The sequence below is a fragment of the Dasypus novemcinctus genome, chromosome 27 (assembly GCF_030445035.2).
Source record: "Dasypus novemcinctus isolate mDasNov1 chromosome 27, mDasNov1.1.hap2, whole genome shotgun sequence".
In the NCBI taxonomy this organism is placed as follows: domain Eukaryota; kingdom Metazoa; phylum Chordata; class Mammalia; order Cingulata; family Dasypodidae; genus Dasypus; species Dasypus novemcinctus.
Genome location: NC_080699.1, coordinates 31725798 through 31750424, shown reverse-complemented (window position 1 = coordinate 31750424; position 24627 = coordinate 31725798). Strand labels below are relative to the sequence as shown.

At 37.6% G+C, this 24627-nt stretch overlaps 1 pseudogene; it reads right to left on the bottom strand.

Moving 5' to 3' along the window:
• Window positions 1-1087: 1087 nt before the first annotated feature.
• Window positions 1088-10209, bottom strand: LOC101421965 (polyhomeotic-like protein 1; annotated as a pseudogene).
• Window positions 10210-24627: the final 14418 nt, after the last annotated feature.

Sequence of the window (24627 nt, the reverse complement as noted above, 5' to 3'; positions counted from 1 at the left end):
ATATATATACCTAGAAGGGTGATTGCAAGTTTATATGATCAAACTATACTTGGCTTACTAAGGAACCGTCAAACTGTCTTTCACAGTTGCTGCACTCTTTTACATTCCCACTACTGAATGAGTGTTCCTATTTCTCCACATCCTATCCAACTCTTGTAATTTTCCATTAGAAATAATAGTAGCCAGTCTACTGGCTGTAAAGTGGTCTCATTGTGGAACTTTTTCCCCAATTTTTATCCATTTCCTGAGGAAGAAAACAATTCAATATTTTTGTTGTATAAGGAATAGCACCTAAGGTGGATACTTACATTCCTTTCCTCAGCCCAATGCACATGCTCCTGTTTTATGAAGCTATAGGACAGCCAAGTTGGAATTGAAAAGAAAGGTAGATAGAAGACAACAGATAAATTGGACAAGAGTACAAACTACAGAAAGAATAACAGCCACACATGTGACAGTCAAACACTTTTAGTCCCTGCATCAAATCCAAAAGGTGCCAGCCAAGTCTGCACTGGCTGTTGACCCTGCCATGGATGGCAGATGACAATGTTCAATACGAAGGGAGCTGAGTGATGAGAGAAAACACTTGTTTTCACAACTACAGACGGATAATCCAGAGGGAAAAGGGAGAGTACCAGATTTTGCTGCTTATGTCACACAAGCTAGAAAACCCAATGTCTCCCTTTAGGGGAACCAACTTACATTCCACCCTCCTTGCCTTACCATATTGTATATCCTTTTTAGAAAAGTGAGACTTTGGCTAGATGCTCCATTCCTAGATAAGACTGCACAGGCCTAGAACTCTAAGAGACTGCCTTTTTAATAAAGATACAAATATTGGATTAAGGTAAGTGGGGATGACAAGAATTGAAAAGATTTTTAAAAAGAAAATAACCGAGAGAAGATCTGCCACCACACAGCACCAGCAACCAGTTCTTGCACTTATCTTCCCTGTCTCAGTATTACCCTCAACAGAAGATTTACAAAATTGGACAGCTCTTTCTTCCCTGCAAAGTCTGCTGGTACCAGGTTCTAACCTGGAGAGTGGGGAATGACTGCCTTATGCTGGTTTGTACATGAGACCACATTAGGTCTCCTTGAGGACATTTATCTTGATGCAGATTTGAGGGAAGGGCCGAGCTTGATGTTCATGCATCATGAGATGCAGTCATGAGACGTTCTTCTTTAAGTAATAAGAGGGCCTGGCCATCAATTTCCTGGGGAAAAAAACTCCTCTGAAATCTCTTGGCAGCCTTGTAAAGAAGCGATGAGTTCATCCACCTCCTCTACACTCCAATGGCTAGTGTTACCAGAGAGTAACACAGGCTTGATGCCATTTAATTTTGGTATAGATAGAGCTGTATTGGAGTTTCCCATGCCAAATTCTCCATTCCCAGCTCTCACTAATAAAGGCCAAGGAGATGTTGGGGCAAGTGCTTCATCATAAGTAGAATTACATGAATCCAGGCTAGAGTCATCTTGACACTGGTGGCACTTGCACTGGATCTTGGCATGGGCAATGTCAGAGCAACCGTGATGGGGCCCACACCAAGCAGACCTGAGCATAGTTGGCTTCTTGAAACTCTTTCATTTTCTTCATCTTCAACTACAACTGGTGGCTATAGTTCACATTGCACCTCTTAGCACAAATCATGGAGGAGAATCTCTTAGAGCAATGGAACTGCTCAACAGGAGCATATTTCCCACAATACTCATACTTTAGGAGATTTGCCTTCTTACCTAGTTCAGTAGAAGGGCTGTCTCCTCCCAAGGGACCATACCAATGATTCTCCTTCAGCCTTGTTGGGAGACCAGTCTGTAGTAGTTTCTCAGACTTGCCGTAATTGAGAACAACCCACTGAGAAAGGTTCTTCTCCTTAATGGATAACAAAGCCTTCTATGATGTGTGTGACAATTTGGGGATTCACAATGGCCTGTGGGGGTTTTGAGTCACCCAACTGTCTGAACACCACAGCTAGCAAACGAGGTGGTAGAAGTTGAGGCTACTAGTTTACTGCTTAAAACATTTGCGTTCCCTCTGGCCTTGGTTCAGCTTTCACTCCAAGACTGCTCTTCTCCTCCATGGCTTTGGACTCTCTGCTACTGGAGATGTCTTGGCAGGAAGCATTGAACCCAATGTACAGACATCTTCTCTCTCCTCCTTGCATTTTACTGTCAAGGTCTGGGGTTTGCGTGACAGGTGCACAGAATGCTTATAGAAGCAGCAGGGACCTGAGCAGTTGAGGAAGTAGTGGCCCCACCCTATACTACATGTTCTGTTTCCCGCACAGGGTCAAGGGAAATCCCACTGGCCAATGTGGGAGGGCACTCCTGCAGTGTACCAGGTGTCTTTTATGAAGGTGGCCAGGAGGCCAAATGGACCTGAACCAGTACCTGGCATCCCACAGGAAGTCAGTACAGAAGCTGCCAGCTGTGCCATCCCCAAAGTATGTGCCTGGGCCATACCTTTCAGGTGCTCACAATTTGCACAGGGATATGGGGTGGAGGTTGCTGGGTAGCTGACATCTTAGCAGCCCCTAACAGTGGAAGCTTGATTGATAGTTCAGGTGGTTTGGACTGGATGGGGATAGGTGGCAGGGGGGTTGGGTCAGGTGGGAGGTACAAGGGTGAAGATTAAATGCAGGCAGAAACTGCACCAATCTTTTGTTTTTCCTGGACAACTCCCACCACCACCCATTCCTGAGGAAGTCTACTGACCCAAACCCAATATGCCTGGCCACCTCTTCCTGGATCCATGGACCCTGCGATGCTGTTCCTACTGCCTCCTCCAGCTTGACTAAGTTTGGGGAACTGTCTTGTGGCCCCAGAGAATGCTTGAGCCACAGCTAGGCCTGGCTAGAAGCTTGAGAAAGGCTAGAGGCCAGGGGAGGCTCCAGGAGGAATGGTTTTCTGAGTTCAGCCTTGCATTTGGAGTCCTTGGGCTGAGGCCTGTAAGTTCCTCACTGCCAAGGCCTGCACTTGATCTGTATCTGCATTAAATCAAGGAGACTGGGCAGATGGTCCTTCCTGCTAAACTGCAGTCACTGGCTCCTTAGGCATCAGGATGAGTTGGGAGGTTAAAGGCACATTCTATCCCAGGGTATGATTTACCTGCAACAGGTTTCCCAGCTGTGGCTGTAGATACATCTGACCCTGGGACTGGTTGAGGGGTGGGTAGGTGATATGCCACAGTAGCACAGATTGGGTCAAGGTGGTGGCACTGGAATAGCTCCCACTGGGATTGGTTGATGAGCTGGGCCAATGTGATGGCCAGATAGATCAAGACCTGGGTGGTGGTAGTCCATTGCTGTGTCATGTTGGTGTTTGGGCAGCTGGCCTGCCTACTGGTAGCAATTGTGGCCTGCTGGAACAGCAGCTAGACCATGCAGCAGGGCATTGCTGAGCTGCTGCTGGACTATGAACTGGTTAAAATACAGAGCAGCACTGGGCAGCCTCTGCAGGGCTTGCATAGCCTGTACTGTTTGTGTTCAGATAGTAACATATGAACTCCACTGGAGGAGGGGGAGTTCTGTTCACTCTCATTCTTGGTAATAATGGTCCAGGGTCACTGGCATTGATGCTCTGACTCAAGACCTTTGATCCTGACTTTGCATTCAGGTCCCTTAGGAGGAGCCCTCCTCATGTGTTGGGGTTTCTTGTAGCCAGGCTGGGTTGAGGGACTTGCTCCCGTAGCCTCCTCTCATTCTTGGAGGGGCAGGAGGCTGGGGGCTGGGTTTGAGGTGCCCAGTGTGGCCTGGGCTCATACCCACTCACTCCCCTCAGGATGCAGGTCCTCAGATGTTCTGCAGGCCTGGGGTGCTGACTCCAGGCCTGTCACTTCCTGCAGAGCTGAGAAGATGGGGGTTCCTCATCGTGGTTTGTATTTGCATTTGCCTAATGGCTAATGATGTAGTACATCCTTTTCTGCTTTGGCTGGTTCTTCCTCCTATCAGGAAGAGTTCAATCTCTGATCAGGAAGGTCAACCCAAGGTAAATGCAAAGTGTAGGTCCTCTGTCTTTTCTGGTCTTGTGTCTTGTTCTGGGTTTGTGTTTGCTAGTGGCCTTAGGAGTTTCTCTGTTTATAGGAATTTAAATGCCTCCTCTACTCCCTAGGAAACAGATCTCCTCCCTCTCCTGATGTTCAATTCAGAATTAAACAAGTAATGAGGGGGGAAACCAACAAGGGTGCCAGATGCTTCTGCTATGGGTCTTTGAAGCTACCATTTCTTGTTTCTGTGCCTACCCAGTAAATGCAGCCCTTTATTTTCAGTTGTTTTGAAGAAGTCTACTATCTTTAAGCCTTCTCTGCTACTTTTTACTGTATGTGTTGGGACAATAGCTGCTCTGAGAACTAGATCCCCAGCCTTCTAAAGTAGCTGATAAAAGGCAGTGATCAGCAAGTGGATTGCACTCCCCTGGATCTTTGGGAACTAGGTTTTTATATCCCACCCTGGTATCAGTAAGCTGTAACAGGAGTTGTGCTTGAAGACCTCACTGCTGCCTACTACAAGGACACTTGCTGGCCATGGTAATCACTGCAGAGAGAATGACATTCACTAGTATTTACTTCAATTTACCTGCCTCTTCCTCGCAGTTTTCCCTAGATGTGCATAGTGTTCTGCTAGACTTAGAATTCTGAAATATTTGATTCAGGAATTTTCTGCCTATTTATCAGTTGTCTGATGGAGGGATGGATACTGGAATTTCCCCTACAAATTTCCAACATTCCACTTGTTTTGGATGCTATGTGAAAGTTCTTTTGGTGACTGGGAGCCAACACAGATAGTCAGCTGGCTGAGAATTCAGGGAATGAAAGCTTTGTTAGCTCAAAAGCCCTGGAAGGGGGAGAAGGGTGAATGAAGGTAGAAAAGGGTCCCTGGGTTTACTTAATTTAGGCTCCTACAAATGTCCTTGGAGAAGCGGACATGAGGTGTACACGTGGGTCTAGTGCTCTTTCTTCTATTATGACCCACATAATAAAGTAGGATTTTCCTTGGATGCTAAGGATTGGCAATTTCAAACTGTTACTAATCTCCTTCAAGTTGGACCCTTAAAACAAATCTCCTGTCTGGTATTGCTCATGCCATTGAATGAGATCAGTTTCAATAAAGCAAAGGAAAACATTTATTTTCTCATCAAAGCATGGAAAAAGAGAGCTCATGTCTGTAAGGCACCTTCTCCTAGAAGGGAGGTAGAGGGGATACTTTTATAGGAGCTTGGGTGAGATGACAGAAGCACAGCTCATGGATGCACAGGTGGTTCTTCTCTGAACTCCACACTTTTGCATATATTTTATTTTGCCTACACCACCGTGTCACTGTCTTGGATAGGATCAGTTTTGCTCAGGCTTGCAGTTTATGGCATCCTGCAGCTGGTGGCCTACTTTCTACTAGCAGGTGTGGCAGTTTAATGTTATTTATGAATTGCAAAAAGGGACATGAGATTATGTTTTCAAACTGGTCTGTTCTTCTTTGTGTGATACCCTTTGATTGTATTAGATTCAGTTGAGATGCCTTTGATTAAATTATGTTAAAATTAGGGCTTTGATTTGGCCACATCCTTAGGGTGAATCATTTTGAGTCCCTGCCCTCCCTTTGTGAGCTATATATATGGACACCTGCTCAGGGAGAACACAGTAGTTATACAGAGAAGATATACAGAGAATCCTGCAGATTCAGAAAGAGAGCTGAGCCTGATAGTTTACAGCTATCCTGTGGTAAAATAGCTTGAATTTGAATGTGGGAACCTGCCTTGAAGTTGAAACATTTCCATGATGCAGATAAAAAGTGTGACTTTAGGAACACCAGCCCTGACTAGATGGAATGCTGTCTGTTCAGCACAAAAATTGTTTGCATGAGGAAGCATTTGAACTTTGTATGTCCTGTTCCCTAGTATTACAGGTGTTGCAGCTTTAATAACAAGCAGCCTTGAAAGTAAATGTAGATAGCAACTGCTTTGTAATTTCCAATAAATATGATGTGGAAACTAGTGTCGAGTCTCTCAGCTCCAGAAGCTGTTGAGTGCCCTGGTCCCATCTTTATTTTCTCTCTTGTGTCTTTCTTACTGTCCTTTTATTTCTTGAGTTCTGCATCACCTTCCCTTCATGCAGATCTTTTGCTGAGCTGGTCTCAGGAACTGGTGCCCAAAAAGGGACTCGAGGGGAAGAAGGATTGCTTTGAGTGAAGCTAAAAGTGTTGTCACAGCACAGAGCCCCGAGCGGTTTAGAAGGCCTTCCAAGTCCTCAGTGAGTAAGGACACTCTGGGGTATTTTAGCAGGGTTATGATGGGAAAACAGATACAATTAAAAAAAATACCACATATATGTCTGTCTCCTAAAACAACTCTTCAAGTCAAGAACAGGCGAGGCCAGTGAGTCTCACATTTTAGAACTCTTCAAGATTAGAAAAAAAAATATTAGTCATAGCTCCCAGCAATAAGAAGTTTAGAATTAGGAAATTAGGAAGAGTAGGAAAATGTTTTAAAAAATTACATGTACAAGGTGTTCTGCTCTCTGTTACTATTTGCCCCACTTGGACTATTATTATATCTGATTTGATACTAAATTGAAAGTTGTTTTGCCTTCAGTTCCTTCTTTAATTGATTTTAGAAAGATCACTTTCCCCTCCACCAACACCTCCTCCTCCTCCCATACCCAGAAATGCTCAGCCAAAGTTGTCAGCTTTACAATAGGGCTTCTTGCAGGCTAGAATAGAGGGAAATCATATTGAGCTGCTTGTGCAAGTAAAGGTAAACTCAAATACAATGTCCTGTATAGGCCAAAGTGCTAAATAAGGTCCTTGTTAGTGAAATTATGCTTGTAAGAAAACCCTCCATTAAAGTGTTAACTAAGATGAAGAAAATATTCTGGCAGCAACTGTGCAAACCCCCTGCTGCCTACATGATAATGTGGCTGTGGGCTAGTGGGGGATGATAGAATTAAGCTGCTGGAAGGGGAGGAAAATATGGCAACATTGGTATTCTGGTTGTTTCCATGCTGATTCTGATTGGACCTATTTAGCTAAATTAATAAAATTATTACAAAACTTTTATCAAGGTGTTAAAAGGAATTTTTGGTTTTGAAACAATAGCTTGCTCCTGAACTTCAAATCCCAGTGTAGTCTTAAAGAGCAGTAATCCAAAAATGCGTGTTAACTGTCTGTCTAAACTGCTAAATAAGAGTTTAACTGCATTTATGCTGCTCAAGTTATCCTAACTGGTTGCTGATTATTAATAAAAGTGTTTCCAAAAACAAGCTTGCATGTTATGGGCAACATGGATTCCAGAAGAAATCTTACAAGCAGTAAAATCTAAGAAGTGAAATGATGGAGAGCTTAAAAATAGCTATATCAGAAAGTAAGAATTATGAATAAAATTGTAAACTTTATGTTTCTGTTGCTGTGTTGTAATTGTTTCTGTGTTTATCTGCTTGTTCAATTTCAGTGTACATTTTATTCCTCCAGATGGTAATATAAATTGATAAATAAAAATTTCTAAAAGAGCTATATTCAAATGGCCAAAAATTAAATAATTGCTTATATTAATACATAAGTTTACATGTTAATATGATCTCTACAGTTATAAAAATTGTTAGTCTTTATTAACAAAATTACTGTAAGTCTCTTCGTAAATAGTTCTCACCGAAACCGAAATGAAGAGTTTATTTTTCTTCACAGGATAAAATGAAGGATGTAAAACTTAAATGAATATTTAAAAAGGTAAAAAGTTTGTGAGAGTGCTAACTAAAATTTAATAAGTTTGTTCAAAAAAGTATGTTTTAACCTAAAATAAGAGGAATGGTTTTCATAAAATCAGAATGAATATATGTAGGATGGGACTCGAATGCATATAACAAATTGTAGAAGGTATTGTGGTAAAATTATGTAAAGGAATATCATGAAGGTGAAATTTGTCTTAAAATAATATAATTATAGTCTATATGGTTATAAATAATTATAAAAGTTTGTGGAAGCATTGTTTGAGTTAGAGTTTAAATGTCTAATTCTAAGAAGTCGTTATTAAACAGAAACTAAATTGACGATAATAAAAAAAAGTCATTTTATAACAGGAAAACTTGTTGGCAGCCAACCTCCCCTGCCAACTTGTTTCTAAAAGACTATTTCTAGTATTGAATGCTACCATGTATTTAAAATAAAGAAAAGTTATATTTGCATATAACCAAACTGAAGAATTATTTTGACAAGTTTTCTTAATGTTAATGGTAATTGTATGTTTTAAGAAGTTTGCTTGGAAATAGTTTCCAAAATCACTTTGGAAACTTGTGTATGTAAAGTGTATAGAATGTGTTTCTATTATTACAGAAACAGAAAATAATTGTGTCCTAAGATAAAATGGTTGGTTATACAGAAAGAGTAAAATGTGGGACAAAACCTGAATGAATACAGAAAGTGCAGAAGGTTTGCAGAAAAGGAATTTTTATGGTTAAAGCTGAGTAAGGTTTGATGGTTTATCTATAAAATTTTAAAAGCTTTAGTATCAAATAGTATATTGATGCAAAATTAAAATATTTTTCTTTCTCAAAGTTTCTTAAATCATTAGTCTGTTTTAGTAAAAGTTTATAAAGAGCTTTTCTCCTGAATAATCAGTATACAAAAAAAGTTCTATTTTATCAAAATAGCTTCTTGTAGTTTAACATTATCATTTCCTTGGTTTCTTAAGAAGAAACAAATCTCATCACTTTTAAAAGAACATAATGTTCAAAACTGCTTTCTCAAGTCAAATCCTGAAAAATATCTTTTTATTTCAAACTCTTACAAAAGATTTATTCTTTTACCTTAAAAAAAAATGTAATAAAATAGTTAAGTTCCTTTAATATGTTATATGTTGAATTGAAAGTGTTTAAAAGTGTTATAAAATTAAAAGGATTATTTCACCCTCTATTAATTAAAGTTGTATGAGTAAAAAGTTCATATGAATACTTAAAGAGTGTATAAAATTCCTGGAAATTTACCAATGTTTCAGCATAACATTAGATAAAAGTACAATGTGGTTAATCATGGTTTTAATTATTATTAAAAATAGTATGTGTCACAGAAACAACCTCCTGTCATAAATTAAAGTAACTCCATTGTGGTATGCAACAGTCCCAAATATTGCTAGTTTGTTTCAAGAAATTAATATCCAATTGTGTCACTATCACATTGTTTTAAAACTTGCTAAGACTTTTTTTAGTATTTCCTTAGGCAAGACAAGCCAGCCTGCATTCTCCTACCAGCAGGAAAGTCAACAATGGATTTTGCAGTGCTTCCCAAAGGCTGTGTGCATTACGCAACTATCTTCCCTGGCCCGGTGGCAAAGAGTCTCGTTGCATAGAAGAAATCTGTGGCTAAAACTCTACTAATGGAAATACATAAACCAGTAATCCTTTTTTCAGAATTAAAAGAAACATCAAAGACAATAGTATCTTATCTTAAGAGCCTAAAAGAGGCAAACAATTGGGACAGGCTATAAGGTCCCTGGTGCTCTATCAAATTCTTTAATGTTATTTGATTGGGTAAGACAAAACTATACTCTCTGCTGTAATTGGTAAAGTACAATGTTTTATCATGTTAATGTAGTTTGTAATGTTGTTGGAATACTAAAAATCTTTCATCCCTTCCTTAGCTCATATATTAATACCATTGTATGTGTTAATTGGGAAAAGTCCTTCATGGGAGTAGGAGGACTTCCAGCAGGCTGCTTTAAAAATAATAAAAGAGGGAAAAAGTGGACATTGGCTTAGCCTGTGAATTGGATGTGGCCAGCACCAATATTGGCTTTGGGTGTGGTTTGTGGCAAAGGCAGCATTCTAAACAAGTACCCCTTGGGTTTTAGTCACAATTCTGGGAAAGGGCCAAAAGTATAATATAAAAAAGCAATTATGTGCAGTATAAGAAGCCCTGCTGAAAGTGAAAGGCTTAATCCAATAGTGTCTGGTCACTCTGAAGACTGCCATCCCTATCTAGGGGTGGATTGCAAATACTAAAAACAAGACAGAAACGATGGACTGTTGTGACTCACTCTCTGGGGAAGAGATCTGTGGGGAACATCTGGGATGCCTGCCAGTGGTGACAGGTAACTGTCTATCATGTCCTTGCTCACTCCTCTAACATCTCTCTTAGGACTGCTGAGGCAGGTGCCTTCATGAAGATCCAGAGTCATACCATTGAGACCTGAGAAGAAGCACAGTGGCTCCACTGGAAAGGCGAACATCTTGAGTACCAGAACCTGTGGTGCCTAGTCCAGAAGTTCTGGCTGCCTGTTACTTGCCAAGCACATGGACTTCACCCATGAATGTCCACCATGTTCATTTCAATGACTGTGACTTTGGTCCCCTCCTGCTCTTGGGAGGGATGAGGTACGCTTTCGCTGCTGCAGGCACTGCATCGGGACTCTTATAACAAGACATCTAATATTTTCTGACTAGAAAATAAATCCTCACAACTCTGGACTAAGTTTAAATTCAATACTGAGTTTTGACCCCAGGTCCAACAAAGATGCTAACAGAGAGACCAATGAAGTCATTGAAATTATGAGTTAAAGTTCCAGATGCCCCACAGTCCAAGATGGGGAAGTAAAAAAAATTGTTACTGCCTATGCCTCAAACTATACATACTGGGGAAAATGAGGTCATTTTTGATCAAGTACTGGCTATTATAGTTTTGCTGGTTGGGAATCTTAAGCCTATGAAAAATGAAAGTCTATTCATTAAAAGTTGGAAGTCTTGTTGTTTATTGTTGTATAATCTACTGCAGTTATAGATTACGTATACAATGCAGTTTTGAGCTTGGGAGGAGAGTTACAAACTGTAAGTATGTGCTTACACCTACCATGTGATTGGATATATATATGACCCCTCCATGTATACAATAGCAGTGATATTCCTTAGGAATCAGTGAAATGTCATTTGCGTGGTCATAAAAACAATTTAAGATTAGATATTTCTCAATTACAAGCCCAAGTAACAAGCATTCAACATGTCCAATTGCAATTGTTTTCTGCCTCAGAAACTACGACAGGAATTGCAGATGGATTAAGATCCCTGAACCCTATGATGTGGATTAAGAGTTCGAGAGAGGGTCTTCTAAAAGGTATAGTAATTATCTGTTCCTGTCTATTTTGTATGTATTTAGTCCTCAGATGCATACTGCAAACCCTCCAGGGATTAATACAACAAGAAACCACCCGAGCTGTATTCATTACTTTGCAAAAACAAAAAGGGGGAAATGTGGGAAAATAGCTTGAATTTGAATGTAGGAACCAAGCTCGCAGTTGAAACATTTCCATAACGCAGATAAAAAGTGTGGCCTTAGGAACACCAGCCTTGACTAGATGGAACGCTGTCTGGTAAACATGAAAATTGTTTGTGTGAGGAGGCATTTGAACTTTGTATGGCCTGTTCCCTAGTAGTGCAGGTGTTGCAGCTTTAATAACAAGCAGCCTTGAAAGTAAACATAGATAGCTACTGCTTTGTAACCTCTAATAAATACGATGTGGAAACTAGGTAGAGGCTCTCAGTTCCAGAAGCTTTTGAGTCCCCTGGTCCCATCTTTATTTTCTCTCTTGTGCCTTTCTGTTCTTTTATTTCTTGAGTTCTGCATCAACTTCCCTTCCTGCAAACCTTTTGCTGAACTGGTATCAGCACTATCCTATTACTAGAATTCTTTGTAATTGGAATGTATTTAGATGGACAAAGCCAGAGGGAACAACCAGAAGTTGAACACAATGGAATCCAAATGAGATGAGAAAGACCAGGAGGCGCTGCCATGTGCCTTGTGCCATGTGACAAGCTAGGGACCAAAGCTCCCCAGCAGCCAACCCCAGAATGCTGTAGTGTTGGTTTGGGAAGAAAGCATTGCCTTGATGATGTCTTAATTTGAACATTTTCCTAACCTCAACACCATGAATGAATAAATCCCCACTGTTTAAGTTTACCCATTGCATGATATTTACCTGACCAAGCAAGGAAACTAAAACATGCCTCATTTGGTAGTCCTAGAGTTGTAGCTATTTTTCGCAAATATTAGTCTTTATATGTTCTCAACATCACATATTTGCTCTTTGTACCTTGCAATATATTTTTAAACAATTACCTGCATTAAAAATCTTGTGTGTGAAATACGTGGTGTTATATTTAATTTTGACTGAACTTTGTCTAACACAGTGACAACAATTTGTTATTTTGATGTATCTGATTTGCCCACTACACAAAGGTATATTTCTGTCCAATCAGCAAATGCTAAACCCTTGTTACCATGCTGAATTCAGAAATAGTCCCTAGGCTACACTTGTTCTTCATCTATAGTACCAAATTTTCCCAAGGAAAAAAATAGTTTTCTTCCTGGAGGTACTGTGCTGGTATGATTAAATCTAAGGATTCAGGTGGTCCTCTTTTTACTTCATGTGGGTAAGATTATCTGAGCATAAAGCCAAGTAGTTCCAAGCTGAAACAATGGAAATAGCAGTGGTACAAGCCCCTATAAGAGTTGACCCTGTCCAGCCACACATGTACATTTTATGTTGAACCAGCCTTGCATACCAGGAATAAATTCCATTTGGCCATGGTGTATAAGTCTTTTGATATGCTGTTAGACTCTATTTGCAAATATTTTGTTGAGAGTTTTTGCATCTATGTTCGTTAGAGAGATTTGTCTGCAATTTTCTTTTCTTTTTTTTAAAAAATATAATGGTTTCAATTTTATGTAACTTGAGTGTAATCTCCCATAGTTAATTTATAAAATAATTAACATACAAAATCTTTAGAGTAATGAAAATTGTAAGTTCACATTAGTAAAATTAGGCTAAAAGAAAAATTGTAGATATGCTCTCTTAAATAAATAGAGTAAATTTCTTTAGTTGGTAATTGTAATTTTTTTTTCCAAATTCTACTCAATTTATTCATTTTTTAAAAAAAATATTACATTAAAATAGTATGAAGTTCTTTTCTTATAGTATCTTTATCTGGCCTTGGTAATAGGGAGAATTTGGTTTCATAAAATGTGTTGTCAAATATTCCCTCCTCTTCAATTTTTTGGAAATGTTTAAAAAGAATTGGTGTTAATTCTTCTTGAACTGTATGGAAGAATTCACCTGTGAAGCCATCAGGTCCTGGACTTTTCTTTGTTGGGAGATTTATTTTCAACAAATCAATTTTATTGATACATATCAACAAACATACAACTCATCCAAAGTGTGCAATCAATGGTGTGTGCCATAATTACACAGCTGTGTGTTCAATCATTATTAGAGCATTTTCATTATTTCAATAATGATAATAATAATAAACCAGACAAACAAGCAAGAAAACTCCTCTCCTCTCAACCTCTCTGTGCTTCCCTGTTGGGAGATTTTTGATGACTTGTTTAATCTCTTTAAATGTGATTGGCTTGTTAAGTTATTGCATTTCTTGTAGCATCAGTGTAGGCTGTTTGTGCATTTCTAGGAAGTTGTACACTTCATCTAGGTCATCTAGTTTGTTGTTGTACAGTCTGCAATAATATCCTCATGATCCTATTTATTTCTGTGGGGTCAGTCATGACTTAACCCTTTCACTTCTGATTTATTTGCATTTTTCTCTTTTTTCTTTGTTATTCTAGCTAAAGTTTTGCCAATTTTATTGATCTTTGCAATAATAAAATTTTGATTTTGTTAATTTTCTCCATTTTGTTGTTGTTTTCAATTTCATTTATTTCTGCTCTAATCATTATTATTTCTTCCTTTCTTATTGCTTTGGGAATGGTTTGCTCTTCTTTTTCCACTTTCTCCAGTTGTTCACTTAGATATTTTACTTTAACTCTTCTCTTTTAATTTAGGCATTTAAGACTATAAATTTACCTCTCAGCACTGCTTTCACTCTATCCCATAAGTTTTGAAAAAGTTGTGTTCTTATTTTCATTTGTCATAATATATTTACTAATTTCACTTAAACTTTTTTTTTGACTCATTGCTTATTTAGGGGTGTGTTGTTTAGCCTTCAAATATTTGCACATTTTCCTCTTTCCCATCTATTTTCTTGAGGAGAGTTATTAAATATATATATATATTTATGTATACGTATGTATTTTTTAAAAAACTTTAGATTACATAAATGTTACATCAAAATATGGAGGGGATTCCCAACATTGTACTTTTAACTACAGACATGCAAATTCACAAGGGGATTCCCATATATACCACCACTTTTCCTTCCCACACTTTCCCAATTTAACATCTTTCATTAGTATGGTACAATTGTTACAAATGATGAACACGTAGTGAAGCATTGTACTAGCCAAGGACTATAGTTTACATTATAGTTTACACTTTGCATTGCACAATTTTATAGGTTTTGACAAAATGTATAATGGCCCATATCCATCATTGCCAGGTCATATGGAAGAATTCCAGTGTCCAAAAATGCCCTGATGTTGCATCTACTCTTCCCTCTTCCTCCCTTCAGAACCTCTGATGACCACTGCCTTTATATCAATGATACAGTTTCTTCCATTACTAGAATAATCATAAGTCTACTTTAGTCCATAGTTGCTTTCCACCATTATGTTTGTTCATTCCTCAGTCTTGAAGATTTTGGGATGGTGATGCCCACCCTGCCGCCAGTTAATCTAAGAGGGCTTAGATCCCATGGGGAAGATGGATGGAACTGTATTGCTTGTAGTTGCAGACACTCACTGATTCCTGGGATGGGCATTGTCCATCATCACCCTTTTGTTAGTTGTCCTGAGTGAGCCCAATAAATAGGTGAGTAGGTGTTGCAGCTATGCTGAGATTCAGGGCTCAACCTGCATATGAACAGATTGAAGACATAATTCTCTGGGACATATATTATTGATTTCCAGTTTCATTCCATTGTGGTCTGAGAAGGTGCTTTGTATAACTTCAAACCTTTTATATTTATTGAGGCTTGCCTTGTAACCTACCACCTGGTCTTACCTGGAGAAACATTCATGAGCACTTTCAAATACTGTATAACCCACTGAGTTTGGGTGCAACATTCTGTATAAGTCTCTTAGGTCTAGCTCATTTATCATATTGTTAACTTCTCATTTTCCTTGTTGATCTTCTGACTTGTTCTATCTAATGATGTGAGTGGTGTGTTGAAGTCTCCAACTATTATTGCAGAGATGTCTGTTTCTCCCTTCGGTTTTGCCAGGGTTTGCCTCATGTATTTTTGGGGCACCTGGGTAGGTGCATAGATATTTATGACTATTATTTTTCCAGGTAGACTGTCCCTTTTATAAATATATAATGGCCTTCTGTATCTCTTATAGCTTTTTCTTTGCATTTAAAAACTGTTTTGTCTGATATTAGTATAGCTACCCCTGTTTGTTTTTGGTTACTGTTTGCATGGAGTATCTTTTTCCAACCTTTCACTTTCAACTGGTTTGTATCCGTGTCTCAGGTGAATCTCTTGTAGGCAGCATATGAATGGCTCATGTTGTTTTTATCCATCCTGTCAGACTATATCTTTTGATTGGGGAGTTTAATCCATTCACCTTAATGATATTACTGTAAATGCATTGTTTACTTCCACAATGTATTCTTTGGCTTTCAATTGTCATATCTTATTTTCATCTGTATTTTTACTCTTTTGGCTAGCCTTTCTGCTATGCTTGTCTTCTACACTCTCCTCCAAGCCTCTTTCTCCTGTGTTTTTCTTTCAAGCTATAAGGCTTCCTTTTATATTTCCTGCACAAGTGGATTCTTTTTTACAATCTCTTAGTTTCTGTTTGATTATGAATATTTTAAACTCACCTTCACATTTGAAGGATAACTTTGCTGGATAAAGCATTCTTGGCTGGCAACTTTCCTCTTTCAGCATCCTGCTTGTATCATACTAGTGTCTTCTTACTTCCATGGTTTCTGATGAGAAATCAACACTAAGTCTTACTGGGCATGCCTTGTACGTGATGATTTGCTTCTCCCTTGCTGCTCTCAGAATTTTCTCTTTATCGCTTGCATCTGACATTCTGAGTAGTATGGTGTAGGTCTATTTGGATTTAATCTGATTCAGGCAGGTTGCACTTCTTGGACATGTGCCTGGGCCACATCTTCCATTTTCTTAGTATAGCTTGTAATTTTTTGCTTATGTCTAGGCATTTGATTATGATGGTGAGTTTACTCAGATTCTCAATTTCTCTCACTTTCATAGGGATTTAGTGGCAGGAGTTTGTGTGTTACTGCTGTTCTTTCATTCTTGTTTCAACCTGTTCTGGGTCTTTAGGTTGTTAGTTGCTCAAATCTGGTTCCTGCACCCAATAATGGGTTTCAGAGTAGCTTTCAAGAGCCTTGGGGAGGGATATTATAAAGACTGGAAAAAGCCTCTCTTACTTACTTTTAATTTCCTCATGTCTACCTCCTTGGTCTACCAGCATATGATGCTCTTTGACAGCTTTCTCATTTCAAAGCCTGGTTGGAGTGTTTTCTGCAACATGGACTGGAACAATGTCCTAGAGATCCTGCCAAGAAGCTAAGAATATTGCAATGCAAACTTTCTCAGAGGCAGTTTTCCAAACTTTGCTGGCAGCCCCCTCCCTTTGAATTATGGAAAGTCCAGAGGGAAAAAGGAATAAAATGAGAAAATCCTGGCATAAATAATTTAAGAAATATTTTCCAGAACTGAAAGACTTCAATTTCCAGAATGGACCTAATTTATAATCCTCCTAATGTATAAAAATAGACACATAGAAAACATTGTGAATATTCCAAACAATGGGCAAAATACAGTTCTTAAAAGCTTCCAGAATGGGGAGAAATAGTTTTTAAAAAAAAAATATATATATATAATATATATATAATATATATATAATCAGATCATTGAACTTCTCTGTATTGGATCAATGCTTTCAAAATGTTTAGCAAAAATGATTTATAAGCCACTAGTCTATTCCCATGTAAATGTCTAATATATAGAACATAGAATAAAGGGAGTCTCAGACATACATTGTCAGTGCAATTTGTAATCTGTGTTCATTTCTCAGGAAGCTAAATTGATATATATCATCACAGTTGATATGTTGCCACTACTGACAATTCTATGCTGAGGCAGAGGATTCGTATGTGTATTATAGGATGCATGATATCCCTGTCTTTTCAAGACAACTTAGATAATTTCTGTCAAATGACTCAAAATCTTACAGCCTTTATCCATTAACAAATTCCAAATCTAGTCCACATTTTTAGGTATTTATCACAGCAGCACCCCACTTTTCAGTACCCCAAACTCTGTTACTTTGTCAGGATTATTGTAATAAATACCATAGATTCTCTGATGTGTGTAGCATCCTGGTGCTGACTGCCAGGATTCTACAATTCATGTCCCTCCATCCTATGGTCATCTGTGTACATCTGTCCCATAGTTATGCCTACTAATGTGTCCACATATTTCCTGTTCATATGGAATCCAATGCATTAAGGACCATCCTGATTCCATTTGGCCTCATCATTTTTATTTTATTTTATTTTTTATATCAGTGTTAAAATTTATTCTGTTAATATAAGAAATAACTGCAATAACAATAAACCTGTTTTGGTCCATGGTTATAATCCCCCTTATTTTTGTTCATTCCTCAATCTTTAGGGTGAGAAGGGAAGAGATATTCTGGGAGCAGAGTAGAGGAATTGTTTTGCTTGCAGTTGATGAAACTACTTGTCTTAGGCATGGGACTGTACATCAACATCGTTTTGTTAGTTGTCCAGGGCATGCCCGAAGAACTGAAGAATAGGAGTTAGCCACAGCTCTGCTGGATTTCAAGGTTCAACTGGCATATGAACAAACCAAAGATTTAATTATCTAAGAAATATATTTAACAGGTACCTGAAGAATTATATGTTCAAATGAAAGGAGTAGAAGGATCATTATTTGAGGAGTTATAAATGGATATAACTATGTTATATTGGGGAAATATATTTTTCATATAATCTCAAATAGGAACTGCCAGGAGTTGTTGAATTCAGGAAGCTGTGTAGCTTGCCTGTGGTGTCTGGACATCCTTACAGCCTTTGGGACCACTTTTGTTTGAGGCTGTGTTTACTGTGACAGTTTGTGAAATGTGCTAGAGATCTGCATTAGCGTAAATTTCATAATAACCTCCTGACTCACTTTGAAAACTGTTAACCATAAAAACCCTATTTTATTTGGTGTTTCCCCTTTTGGTCAAGGTAATTTTCCAAATGCATTACTGAATATGGGAGAATCTTAGGTATATGGTTGAAACTATAAGGTTGAGAAAACTCTTTAGAAAATATAATAAGGAAGGATTACATGTTTAAGGTGCTTAAGGGGCAGCATCTGGCATAGGGGCAGGCTGCTAGGGAATGTGTGAGTGCTCAGTTTGTCATCGTGTGTTAAATCATTGGGTGGAGACCGTAAAATGAGTGTGAAGGTGTACCCACATCCGGGGGTGACCTGATGTTCTAAAATGGAGAGAATTGTGTCCCTCAAGAGAATTGGTGGCTCCCAATGGGTTAGGGCAGTCTACTATGTCAAGCCCTCAGCACTGTTGCAAGTATCTGTAAATCTGGTCCCTCAATTAGTGAAGATTGATTTTCACTGTGGGCCCTGAGGGGAGGAGGAGGGAGGTAAAGAATAGATGAAAAAAGGGCAAATGGGGGGCAATGGAAGTACTCCACAAGATCATGTAATGGTGGATATAGGACATGTTTACATACACCCAAAATATATACAAGTTTATAAGCTAAAATGTAAACCATAATTTAAAACATCAGGAAATGAAAAATTCAGCAATTTGTACCATCTGAAATATAAACCATAATGTAAACCAAAATGGAACCATGTTTGAAAGCTATGTTTCAAAATCTGTACATCAGCTACAGCAAATGTAACATGGACATGTAAAAAGATCATTGCTGGGGAAGGCGGAAAGGTTTGATATTGGATATATGGGAGTCCCCTATATTGTATACGTGAATTACTGTGATATAAAACTTTTTCAAAGACAAATTAAATATTAGAAAAAAAAATTTAAAAAGGAATGGATGCAGACACTGAGGAAGAAACAAAAGAAAGTGCCTTGCCACTGTACATACAGGGCAACACCTATTACAGTGATGAAAGGCAACATGTTAAAAACAAATCTTTATAATATTGTTTATTTTTTATTAATACAATTTATTTTTATCTTAGTATTTCTAAATTAGTATGTATACTTCTAATCTTTAAACTCATCACTGTATTACATTTTCCTATTAATTGAATTTGGCAATATATTAGGCTTCATTGTTGAAGAAGTTTTGGCTCAACAGAGAGGCTCAACTATGGCAGGGGAGGAACACTGGTGTGGGGCGTTATTGATGGAAGGGGCATATGGTTTGGAGGAAGTCCTCCAGGGCATGTATATAGGGAACATAAAAATGTTTAGATAATAGTTACAAACGACAACTGAGGGAGTGCTGAGTACCTAGCCAGGGGAGCTCTACCACATTCCCCAATGGAACAGCAACAATCCCCCAAGTGCAACAGGAAAGACTAACAAAGGATTTTCCAACAATGAGCCCTTGATACTAATGACTATGCTTATGAGTCTGTGGCCTGAAATATGAACTAGGCCTAGAGCTGCAGGGTACCTAAGAGTTATCTCCTGAGAACCTCCATGTTGCTCTAATGTGGCCACTCTCTAAGCCAAACTCAGCATGTAAATGCATTACATTCCCCCCAGCATGGGTCATGACTCCCAGGGATGAACCTCCCCGGTTCTGAAGGGATTACTAGAAAGCACCAGCTGGTGATGTAAATAGAAAAGACCTTGAATAAAAGGGTCAACTCAGACCAGAAGAATATCTCAGCCCACATGTAGGATCATGTGTTAAAAACTGCTTTTGACCTTGAATAAAAGGGGGAAATGGCAAAGACAAATGAGTTTATATGGCTAAGAGTCTTCAAAAAAAAGTCAGGAGGTCATCAGAGGGGTTACAATTATGCACTCCTCAGGAGGATCCCAGAAACAGCCAAAGTGGGTACAACCCCAGGTACTGGTTCTCCTGAAGTCTATGGAGACCCACAGGGATATGGTCATGACAGATAGCTCTGGAGATCAAGTACCATGTCAGTGGGCCCTAATTTGGAATTTGTGTCCCTGAGTGTGATGGAGTTGGACTAAAGTGTGACCTTTCTATACATCCCTCTTCTGTCACTTTTAACTAACCTTTGATTGGTGCAGCAGAATTGCAACTCCTATTCTCTGGTTTGTTAGACTTACATAGGTCAACTAACAGTGAGGTGAAGATGGTCAGTCATCACACCAGGGAACTGAGAGTGCCTACAACAGCAAGCAGGAGAATTGCATCCATCATCAATGTGGAATCTAAGCCTCCCTCTCAATATAGAGGTAGAGTGGACATTACCATCCCAGGGTCTACAGAATGGAGGAATAAAATATGGATTAGAGTGTACTTACTGGCATTCTGCTATAAAACTTTTGTGACTACTTATAGAAGAAATTGCATCATTGACAGGAGAAAGTGGCCACAGTAGTTTCTGAGGGCAGGGAGTGGGAAGAAGAGATCTGATGAGGGGGCATTTTTGGGACTCTGGAGTTGTCATAAATGATATTGCAGGATCAGATGCTGGAAATTATATATCCTGCCATAACCCACTGAATGTACCAGGGGAAGAGTGTGAACTACAGAGTAAACTATTATCCACGTGGTGCAACGGTGCTCCAAAATGTGTTCACAATGATGGGGGAGGTTGTTGGTGTGGAAGGAGTGGGGTGGGGGATGGAGGTATAGAGGAACCTCTTATGTTTTTTTATAATGTAAGCTTTTTTTGTGATGTATGTATCTTCAAAAAATACAATTTACAAAAATGATGGGGGTGGGGGAGTGGGGTGTGGGTTATATGGGAACCTCTTCTGTTTTCTTAATGTAACATCCTAAGTGATCTATTAACTTTAATTAAAAAAGTGTTATTAAGAATAAAATAAATAGTGTACATAAAATATTTGGGGGAGAAAATTCCCTATATTAGGTGATATAGCAGTATAGAGACTCTGTTCTTTCCCCCTGAATTCTCTCATGTTTTTCATATTTTCTTTCCTTTTATTCCTTTACCTGAACCATTTCACATTGGCACTGAGGAGGCACACTTTTAACCATTTTTCTCTGTCCAGGACCTACTTCACTATTACTTTTCGCTATACAACAGTCTTTTCATACCTGACTTTTCAAATGTAAACTGGGGAAATAATTTGCCAACACTAGAAAGATTCTTTTCTTCCCAAATTTCCTCGATGTGTACTATTGTTTTTCTATCTCATACAGTACCAACTCATTCCATCATAATTCTTTAAAATTAATCAATCTTCTCAGTTTGTCTGTTCCCTAACAAAAACGGTTCATCATCATCTAAACTAAAATTTTCCTATTTATTAATAGAACCCATCTACTCTGACTTCCCAGTTCTCATGTCCTGTTGATAGAATTCTCTAGTTAACCAACTATTTTGTAAGACATTCACACTGGTTCTTCTTGAGTCTTAGTGAAGTGGCCCTTTCTGATCTTAGTGAATCTGCTGCCTTTAGTGAAGACAATTTTCACTTGTTTGCCCATGCCTGAAAGAAAACTGCCAGCTAGTGTCCTGTCAGTGGCATCCTATGAAAAACAGTGGAAAATCTGGTTAGAATGGGCCCTGCACTGAGCAAGTAGAGAAAGAAAAGGATCACAAGAGTTTAGGCCTTGGTCACATTATCTGAAACGCTGGGTCAGGCTTCTTCATCTGAAACCAGGGAAACATTTGAAGTTTTTACTTAAATCAAAGAAGTTTTTTTTTTTTTCATTTTTATTATTTAAGTTACATTTTTAAAAATGCCAGCTTTATTAACAATAATTTGACAGTTTTCTAACTGTGGCTATGAAACATGCAGTCATGTATATGTATTTGCTTCTATTATGTTGTATTACTCAGCATAAATAATGACTTATACCTACAAATTATGTTTCGACTGGAAAAAGATAATAAGCAAAAATTCTAATTTACAATTAGTGAAAATTTCAAAAGAGGAAACAAATTATTTAAAAAATAAACACATGATTTATAATATTAAAGTTACAAGTCCTTTTGGTTTTCTAATTGTATGTCCATTTGAGGGCACTAATTTATTCTACTCTTTACATTTCTTTCAGATTTATGGTTTAAACATATCTAAGTATCATGGAATTTACTCCATCAAATTTTATCACCTCAGGATTTTTGAAAATTTGGCATGGATGCAAGGAAAAACATCCCATTTCTTTCTAAACAATTATATTTTCTGTATGCTATAGGGGCTAGTTATAATTTTCAGAATTTGTGTGTATAAAAATGTTTATTTTTAATTGTTCAAGATAAATTTACTGTGTATAGCAATCTAAGTTAACAATTGAAAGTTTCTTTTGCCCTTGGTAAGTTCATTCTATTGCTCCATTGATCACTGAATTACATTTTTAACAAAACATCTGTTGTTATCCTTGTCTTCTTCTGTATGTGAAGTGTCTTCATTTCCTTTGGTAGCTTTATACATTTTATCTTTATTGCTGATTTTAAATAATTTATTGTCATGTATTTGGAGAAGTTTTCCTTACGTTTCCTCTGCATGAAATTCTTTGATATTCTTGAATCTGTAAATTTATAATTTTCATCAAATCTTTAAAATTCTTATTATTTATTCAAGTAATTTTACTTAACCCCTTCTTTTGTGATTCCAAGAATAAATACATTACACTACTTGAGGTTTTTCTCACAGCTCAGTAATGCTCTGTTCATTTAAAAAAAAATTTTTTGTGGCATCCAGATTGCCTTTAATTCCATTCAGTAATTTTTTTTCAGATATGATAGTTTCCATCTCTGGAAATTCTAATTATGTTCTTTTTACCTCTTTCACTTCTCTGCCCAGCATGCTCTTTCCTTCCTCTATCTCCTTAACCAAATGGGATTCATTGCTAATAGTTGTTTTACTATCCTTGCCGCTACTGTAGCATATTGTAATTTCTGGATGCATGTCTACACCTAATTATGAGCTAAATTTTCCTGCTTCTTTGCATGCCTATAGTCAATATCTCACTGAGATGAAGAGACAGGATTGGTGCAAGGATGCCCATAATGGGAATTTAGTTGTCTTTTTTTTAAAAAATGTCACAGGCAGTTGTGGATTTATCAGGGGGATTTAGAAAAGTAATTAATACAATTGATTTCCCTTATCTTTATAGTGTTATCCAATAGGCTGCAACATAAATTTCCATTTTCTTACCTAATTCAGTGACTCTAGCAGTATCAATGTCATATATGATATACTGAGATCATAAATGAGAAAGATAGCAAAGAAGAAGCTTCCAAATAGAATCTAAAATTGAAATTTCAGAGTGCTTAATCTTTATTCTTATGCATCAGAAATTCTGTGCCCAAATTGTCTGTTCTATCTCTTTCTGTTAAGGTTTGCCATTACCAACCACAACAAAACCACCATTATGGTAGCTTAAGTCGTTGTTTTGTGTTTGGAGGCATTCCTTTTTATGGGCAGTTTGAAAACATTAAGAGAGAGTGATTTTTTTTTTTATTAACAAAGAAAACTTCTCTATAAATAGAGCCTGATGTCCCCCCCACTATTTATAAATAAATATATAAAGAGTATGTGTGTAAATATATAGATAGATGTATATATTCATTTCTCATGTACACATGCATTTATTTATATGATGAGTAGATCTCAAGTCAGATTAATTGATTTGCTGCTTAAAATTACAAATGTACTTTATAACAAATATCAAATATATTAACCACCTAAAATGAGTAAACATAATTTCCTATTGCAAACATATTTCACTACCTGTTTTGTTGTTACAAACAGTACTTGTACTCCCACTACTGCACTATGTCAGATTCCCCTTTTCATGGTGGAGGTTAAAAATGAGAAATGCTCATTTTGCAACCTTTCCTGTAGATTTGTCAGATTGGCCATCTGACAAAATTCTTATTGAAGAAACTTTAAAAGAAGTTCAGTTATTGGTTTGTGGAAAAAGGACTGAGAGGTGTACAGGGTTTTTCTTTTTTTTTGAGTAATGAAAATGCTCTAATATTGCTTACAGGGGTGAATGTACGATTCTTATTATACCAAATGTTACTGACTGTATACTGTAGATGGATTATATGATTTATGAATATATTTCAATAAAATTGATAAAAAATGAAAAAAAACACAAATAACTATGCATGCAGTTTGAAGGACATGGTTATTATAAATTATATTTGGAGAACAAATTTCTAGCTGTTATTAAAACAAAGCTGCTCTAGCAATGCCCTTATAATAATGCAGCTCTTCCCATTAGATTCCAGTTCAGAGATTCTTATGCTCCTTGAAATGATTGTGGTATTGGTAACACTTAAAATTAAATGTCTTTTGATTTAAATAAAAGTTATTTAAAAAAAAATAAACAAGCAAACAGAAGCCTGTTGCCCGAAGCACATGGACATACTCTTTAGAAAATGGGAGTAATGAGGGAAACAAAACAATGCAATAGACAGATTTCCATTGAGAGATGAAAATATTAGGGATATGAGAGTTCCTTATTAGCTCTACAATGAGGCATGTAAAATCCCTAATGTGAAGTAAAAACTTGAGTAAAATATTGCATCCCTAAGGA